The sequence below is a fragment of the Dipodomys merriami genome, unplaced genomic scaffold, assembly GCF_024711535.1.
Source record: "Dipodomys merriami isolate MVZ:Mamm:240054 unplaced genomic scaffold, mDipMer1.0.p SCAF_293, whole genome shotgun sequence".
NCBI classification, from domain to species: domain Eukaryota; kingdom Metazoa; phylum Chordata; class Mammalia; order Rodentia; family Heteromyidae; genus Dipodomys; species Dipodomys merriami.
Genome location: NW_027204415.1, coordinates 1,392,563 through 1,399,619, shown reverse-complemented (window position 1 = coordinate 1,399,619; position 7,057 = coordinate 1,392,563). Strand labels below are relative to the sequence as shown.

At 37.6% G+C, this 7,057-nt stretch overlaps 1 non-coding gene across 1 annotated transcript; it reads left to right on the top strand.

Moving 5' to 3' along the window:
- Window positions 1–236: 236 nt before the first annotated feature.
- LOC138839116 (U6 spliceosomal RNA) lies at window positions 237–343 on the top strand. Its single transcript, XR_011375848.1, has one exon. It is a non-coding gene; the product is annotated as a U6 spliceosomal RNA (small nuclear RNA).
- The last annotated feature ends 6,714 nt before the right edge of the window (window positions 344–7,057 follow it).

The window sequence follows — 7,057 nt, the reverse complement described above, 5'->3', positions numbered from 1 at the left end:
GCCTTCTTCCGCCCCCCCAACCAATTCCACCCCTCTCCCCCGATCCTACACATCTCTTGAACAACAATATCTGGGATTATTTTGTTTTTGACATGTCAATCTTGGCTATTCTTAAATGTGTGCTTATGTAAGAAGTACATGGTTTTAAAATTTCACGAGAATTCTTCAAAACTTACTTTTCTTTGAATTGTCTAGTTCAAGAAAATCAATTACACTTTATATATAAAAAATGCTCTGTGCTCAATTCAGCAGCACATACACTAACATTGGAGCAGTACAGAGTAGATTAACATGGCCCCTGTGCGAGGTTGATATGCAAATTCTTGAATCATTCCATATTTTTACAACTAAAGATGCTGGAAAGGATGTGGCCACAAGGGAACCTTACTAGATTCTTGGTGGGAGTGTTAACGTGTTCAACCACTTTGGAAAGCAGTATGGAGGCTCATCAAAAGACTCCATATAAAGCTCCCCTATGACCCAGCAATCACACTTTTGGGGATTTACCCAAATGATCACAAAGAAGACCATACTAAAACTCCCAGAACAACTATGTTTACTGCAGCATTATTTACAATAGCTAAGATATGGAGCCCACCCTGATGGCCCACAGAAGATGAATGGATCATGAAAATGTGGTATATATACACAATGAAATTCTATGCCTCCATGAGAAAGAATGACATCGCCCAATTTGTTAAGAATTGGAAAGACTTGGAAAAAAAATTATTAAGTGAAGTAAGCCAAGTCCAAAGAAACGTAGGTCCAATGGTTTCCCTTATTTTCAACAGCTAATATATGTCTGGGATAAGCGGAATAGATCAGAAGCTATGTGCATATCAGATAAGATGATATTACAGGAAATGAACCAGACAAGTGGTTTTTTTGTTTCTTGCTATTGTTTCTAAGATACTTATAATGTGTGATGTGATTTCTTTTGTTCCTTTATATGTTCCTTCCCTACGCTCTAACCCCTGTTTTCACTGTACTTGAAGTTGGTGCGCCTACATCCTGTGTATATGTTTCTCTAATTTGGGGAGGGAAAAGGGAAATACAAAATTCTTAAATATGGATACAGGTTGAGATGCACAAAACACTATGTTGAAAAATGAACTTTACACTTTAGGCAGGGGAAGGGGGAGGGGAGTGTATTTCTGGAGGTGGGAGGGAAAGGATGGTGGAAGAAAAAGAAAGGTAGAGGTAACAATGCTTGTTAAGAAATGTACTCATTATTTGCTCATATAAATATGACACCTCTGTACAATTATTTTTACAGGTGGACCCATTGGCAACAATGAGAAGTACAAGTCGTTATGTTGAAAACGAACTTCACAACTTTGGTGGGGGGAGCGGGGAGGATTGGGTGGGAGGGCTACGAGGATGGGAAGGGATGGGAAGGGGAAACAAAGGAGGAGGCTACAATGCTTGATAAGAAATGTACTCATTATCTTGCCCATGTAATTGTAACCCGTCTGTACAGTATTTTCACAGTAAAAAAAAAAGTATAAAAATGTTCTGATATAGAAGAGTTTATTTCCTCTATTTTACCCAGATAATATCGTTAACAAAGAAATTAATGCAGAACACTGATATGCTGATTTGAAGGTATTTTGAATAAATGTGTGGGTGTGGGTGTGTGTACACACACGCATGCACACATGCACACATGCACATGCTTGTGCATTGGCATGCTCTGAGTTTGAAATCAGGGCTTCAATGTCTTGCTAGGCCTTTCCTCTCTAGATTGATGAGCTAATATATGAGCTACATCTCCATTCCTGGCTCTTTGCTAGTTCATTATAATTTCTGAAAAATAATCTCATGAATTTATTCTGCCCTGAGTGGCTTCCAACAGTTTTCCATAGATCTCAGGCTCCTGAGTAGATATCCCGAATAGATATGATTAAAGGTGTTACCAGCCAGGACAAGGCTTTCAGAATAATTTTAAAAGTAGAAGAAAGTTTACTTGATGGGGGCCTGTTTTATCATCTCCTACTTTTAAAGCATTTTGGAGTGATTATATGTGAATTCACTTCGTTTTTGGATTCTTAAAAGATAGTAAGTTTTGGTATTTAAAATTTTTAGTACTTTTTAAAAAAGGATACAGGAGCTATGGGACAAAAGAAATTTGACTATCTTTGGACCTCAATTTATAAGCTCAGCTCTGTGCATGATAACCCAATGTCACCAACACAGTCTGTGTTGGAGACAAAATGTAACAGAAGACAATCAACATGGGCAATATTTGGTATGTTATTATTTATAGGACAATATGAATATTGAAATGAGAGTGTAAGAGAATGGAGAGATTTTTACCTACATTTTTTGTATTGCTAAAAGGCTTTTGGAGACCGTGACTCATTTCCTTCCTCACTATGTGTCTTTGGGCCATGCACTTCGTCCCTTAAATTACAATTTTTCCCAACGCTAAAATGGTAATAACATTAGCATTATAGCAATTGTTATCTTAAGAATTGAGAGAAATAAAACATGCAAAATACTTAACATAAAATTCTGTGAATGAGCTTTGAGTTTAGCCAAAAATTTTTAATACTAAATAGTATGCAATAATATTACAGAAAACATTACAGGTAGTGAGCAACCAGAAGGAATGTGATCTATTGACCATGCTCTGCTTCCAAGGAAGCCATGTGTACAACGTCTCATGCTTTAAAACATACTGGTTATCTTATGTCTTGGTAGTGTAAAAGTATCAAGGACAGAATAATGAAGGAATGTTGTAGACTGAGGTAATGTCCTTATGATAATGTGCAAAACTGATAAAACGTAAAAGTACCTGAGCAGTATATTGTGTTTTATATCATTTAAGTTCCATTCAAAGATAGGGAATACTTAGAAAAATGAATTCTCTTTTTGATATCCTATCATAGGTCCTTAGCAGGATGAACTCTTTCTTCATTCTTGTTGAGGCATTATCAGATGAGAAGAACTGTATTTTTTGTTTGCTTCCTTCAATTTATTCTTCAATTTGAAATCTGAACTACTTGACACTGAAAGAAACCAAGGGAAATTAGACACGCAGGCTTTGGAAAAAACAATTAACATAAAATAAATAAAATACATATAGCTTTATGAAAGGTCTAACTAAATTGAATTATATCTAAAGATTAAACAGAAAATGATATAAGCAATATCATGTTATTGAAAATTGGAAAATGTAAAGAGTTGCTTAAATTTTCCTTTCTCCTCCCTTGAATTAATTATTGATTTTGTATAAAGAGATTAAAGATGAGATTAACAAGAAATAATTAAAATTCAAAAGAGTTCAGGGAAGATGGTAGGGGAGAAGGTGGAGTCTAAACAAGCTCTCTCATAGAAAGCAGTTTAAGTATTCCAGTGAACAGTCCTAAGTAAAAGAATCACACCAAGGGTGCCATCACCAGAGAGTTTGGCCAGAGAGGGAAAATCCAGGCAAGGGGACAGGTCCGTGCACTTGCCAGCAGGCTCCGCTGTGGTTGTGGCGGTGGCTGTGGCAGCTGTAGGCCATCAAAAATGAAACACAGAGAGTCTGGGACCAAAGCCCCAGATCAGCGGGCTAGGGGATTCTACACAACACCAGCAAGAACTGACAAGGAACAGACATCTTCATCCTGCAAATCGCAGACCAGCGATGACCCAGGAACCAAGACTCTGGCATGAGTAGAAGCCTGACATCCTCACTCCTTCTAAGGGAGCAGAGGAGGAAAGGCAACACTTCCCCTCCCCACTACTGGAGATCTCCATCTTTTATAGTGATAAAGGCCTGGCTGAGCAGCTAGCTCCAACTCAGGCCTTGGAAGAAAACAAGAGTCATTTAGCAGATCACAGGAACCCGACCTCACCTGCCAGGCTCAGCTCCACCCAGGGAAAAGTCATCCCGCCCAAGCAGAGAAAGTTCTGTCCTCCTCAAGTGTTGATTTCTTCACAGGCTAAACAGAGCCAGAGGCTGCCCCTCCCTACAACAGTCTTGACAATCAACTGAAATTCAGTAAACATAAACCCTGAGTATATCTCCAGGATAGGCTCTGTAAGTGTCTCAGAAGCTAGCCCCTCAGGGAAACTCTACTGCTTGCTGAAAGGCCTCCACTCTACCCAGAACCAAGCCTCAACAAAGCATCTCCAAACTAGAGGAAAAATCCATCTCCCTCTTTTGTGAGACTCAAAGCAGATCTCCCTCCCATTGAACTAGCCTGGGAGGAGGATCACAAAATTCTGGGTAAAGCAGAACATTTTTCTGCCTGCTCAAACAAACTAACTTAAGAAACCAATCAAGCCACAAGAAAATCAAACACCACAAGCAGACCAGAGACTCCAACAAGAGACTGGTTACAGACACAAGGGAGATACAGGATCTTTCCACACCCTCCAAAAAATCAAAGAACTCATTTTTTGTACCTTTTAAAATTTGTTTAAATTTTTTGTTTTCATTTTTAATTTTAAAAAATTGTTTGCTGTTAACCTTTTTTTCTTCCTGTTATAATTTTTATTTTGGGGGAATATCTGTGCGCGCGTGTGTGTTTGTGTGTGTGTGTGTGTGTGTGTGTGTGTGTGTGTGTGTGTGTGTGTGTGTGTTTTAGCTCTACTTAACTTTTTCTTTTCACTTTTTTTCTTCTTTCGTTCTTTTTTGCGTGACTTAATTGCTTTTCTGCTCATCCTCAGATATACCAATAGTTGATTATTAGACCTTATCCCCCATTGTGTACACAATCCAGAAATTTATTACTCAATTCAAATCATCTTTGACAAGTTTCTTAATAGCAGTACTGCCTCTTTATACCTGTATAATATTTTCAACTCTTTTTTACTTTTTCGCATCTCCTTTCTATCCCTCGCCTTCTCTCATCCTATCCCTGTTCTTCTGTGAATATTACGTTCTTAAATTTGCATAAATTTTAAGTGTTTCAATAAATAGTTTTTAATATTTATTTTTCTATTCTTTCTTGTCTCTTTTTTCTTTTTCTTATTTTTTCTTCTTTTTTTCTTTCTCTACTATCATTCTAACCAAACTATTTCCTTTATTGAGATTAGGACTTAGATAATTTAACTCTCCTTTTACCTTTCCACATCCCTCTATATCTATTTTTACCCACATTTCTCACTAAACCTTATAATTTCTGGTATGTCAAATTATTCTTTGCTGTTCATAGCACATTAGTACATAGATGTTTGATATTGAATAAAAGATCTGTTGAACTAGATTGTATCTGCAGATTTTTGATTGTGCAACTACAGACTTTGGATGACGCTTGTCTTAAGATAGTGTTCTAGCACAAAACTGGTGTTACTTTCATTCCAATTGGCAGAACAAGCAGAAAAACACAAGAAAAATGGCAAGTCCGGGTATCTCAACTCCCACTCATAATAATCAGGGGACAGAACAGATAATAATAATCCAGGGGAGAGCTCCCCAAAAGCTATACAAACACTAATGGTAAACATGGTAAATGAAAAAATTGAAAACTTGCAAAGGACTCAGTGTGAGCATGATAGGGAGAGAGAGGAGCAAACCAAAGGTCAATACAGGAATATCATGAGCTTGAGACAATTACTCAAAGATTGACACAGGAATTGTTTGAGCAGATTGAAAACACTCAAAGAGAAATACAGGGATGGCAAGAGCAGGCTGAGTCCAGTCAAAGAGATAGACATGAATTGCGTGAGCTGGCTGAGAATAGACAAAGAGAAAGTCAGGAAATGCATAAACGTGAGGAAGCTAATCAAAGAGTAATACAGTAATTGAGAGAGCGGGATGAGATAAACAAAGATCTTTAGAGGCATTTATGGAATCCATAAAGAGAGAGCTGAAAGAAATCAGGAAGACCACAAAGGGAATGCTGAATGGAACCCAACAGAAGGAATGGGAGTCCAAGGAAACCATAACCAATCAACTAAGTGATTTGAGAATAAACACTGAACACCAAATTAAGGAAGCAAAGAAGTTCATAGAAGATCTGTAACAAAGCTCCAACAAAGAGTTTGAAGCAATCAAACAGACCAATTAGAAAGAAAAGAAATATTAACAAAGTAGAAAGTCTTGACAGTAGGTTAGACCATGCAGAAGATCAAATCTTGGGGATTGAAGACAGCTTAGATATTATAGAGAAAGAACGTACAAACATCAAGACAAATCCAAGAAATATGACAGATCTATTCAACATTTAGAAGACACCATCAGAAGGACTAATCTGAGGATAATGAGTGTAATGGGGCACTTAGAGAGAGAAGTCAATGGTCTAGGAAATGTGTTTAACAGGATCCTAGCAGAGAACTTCCCAAACATGCAAAAAGATAGGCCTATTCAGATACAAGAAGCTTTTGGAACTCCAACTATACCAGAATAGAACAGGACTTCCCTCCTTCACATTATAATCCACACAGGATCAATTTAGACAAAGAAAAAGATGCTTAAAGCTCTCAAGGAGAAAAGATCAATAACTATTAAGGGAAACCAATTAGAATCACCTCAGATTTCTCAGCAGAGACAACCAAAGCAAGAAGAGCCCGGGATAAGGTATGCAATGCCCTAAAGACAAACAATTATAAACCAAGAATACTATACACAGCTAAACTTTCCTTCATTATTGAAGGTCAAATAAAAACCTACCATAGCAAAGAAAATTTGAAACAATATATCTCTGCCAAACCAGGCCTACAAAAGATTCTTAAACATATCCTACACATAGAAAACCAACAAGACCACAATAAAGGCCAAGAAACTGCACCCAAATTGAGAATCCAAGAACATAGGAAGAACCCAGTTGGTACAGCTCGCAAGAAGGTGGATAAAATGGCAGGAACTCCCAAATACCTTTCAGTCCTATCTCTCAACCTTAACGGAATGAACTCTCCAATTAAGCAACATAGACTACCTAGTTGGATTAAAAAGCAAGATCCTTCTATCTGCTACCTTCAGGAGTCACATCTTGCCCATAAAAACAAACACATTTTGAATGTGAAATGCTGGAACAAAATCTACCAAGCAAACGGCCCCCATAAACAGGCAGGTGTTGCAAGCCTCAGATCAGATAAAATAGACTTCAAATTAAAATCAATGAGA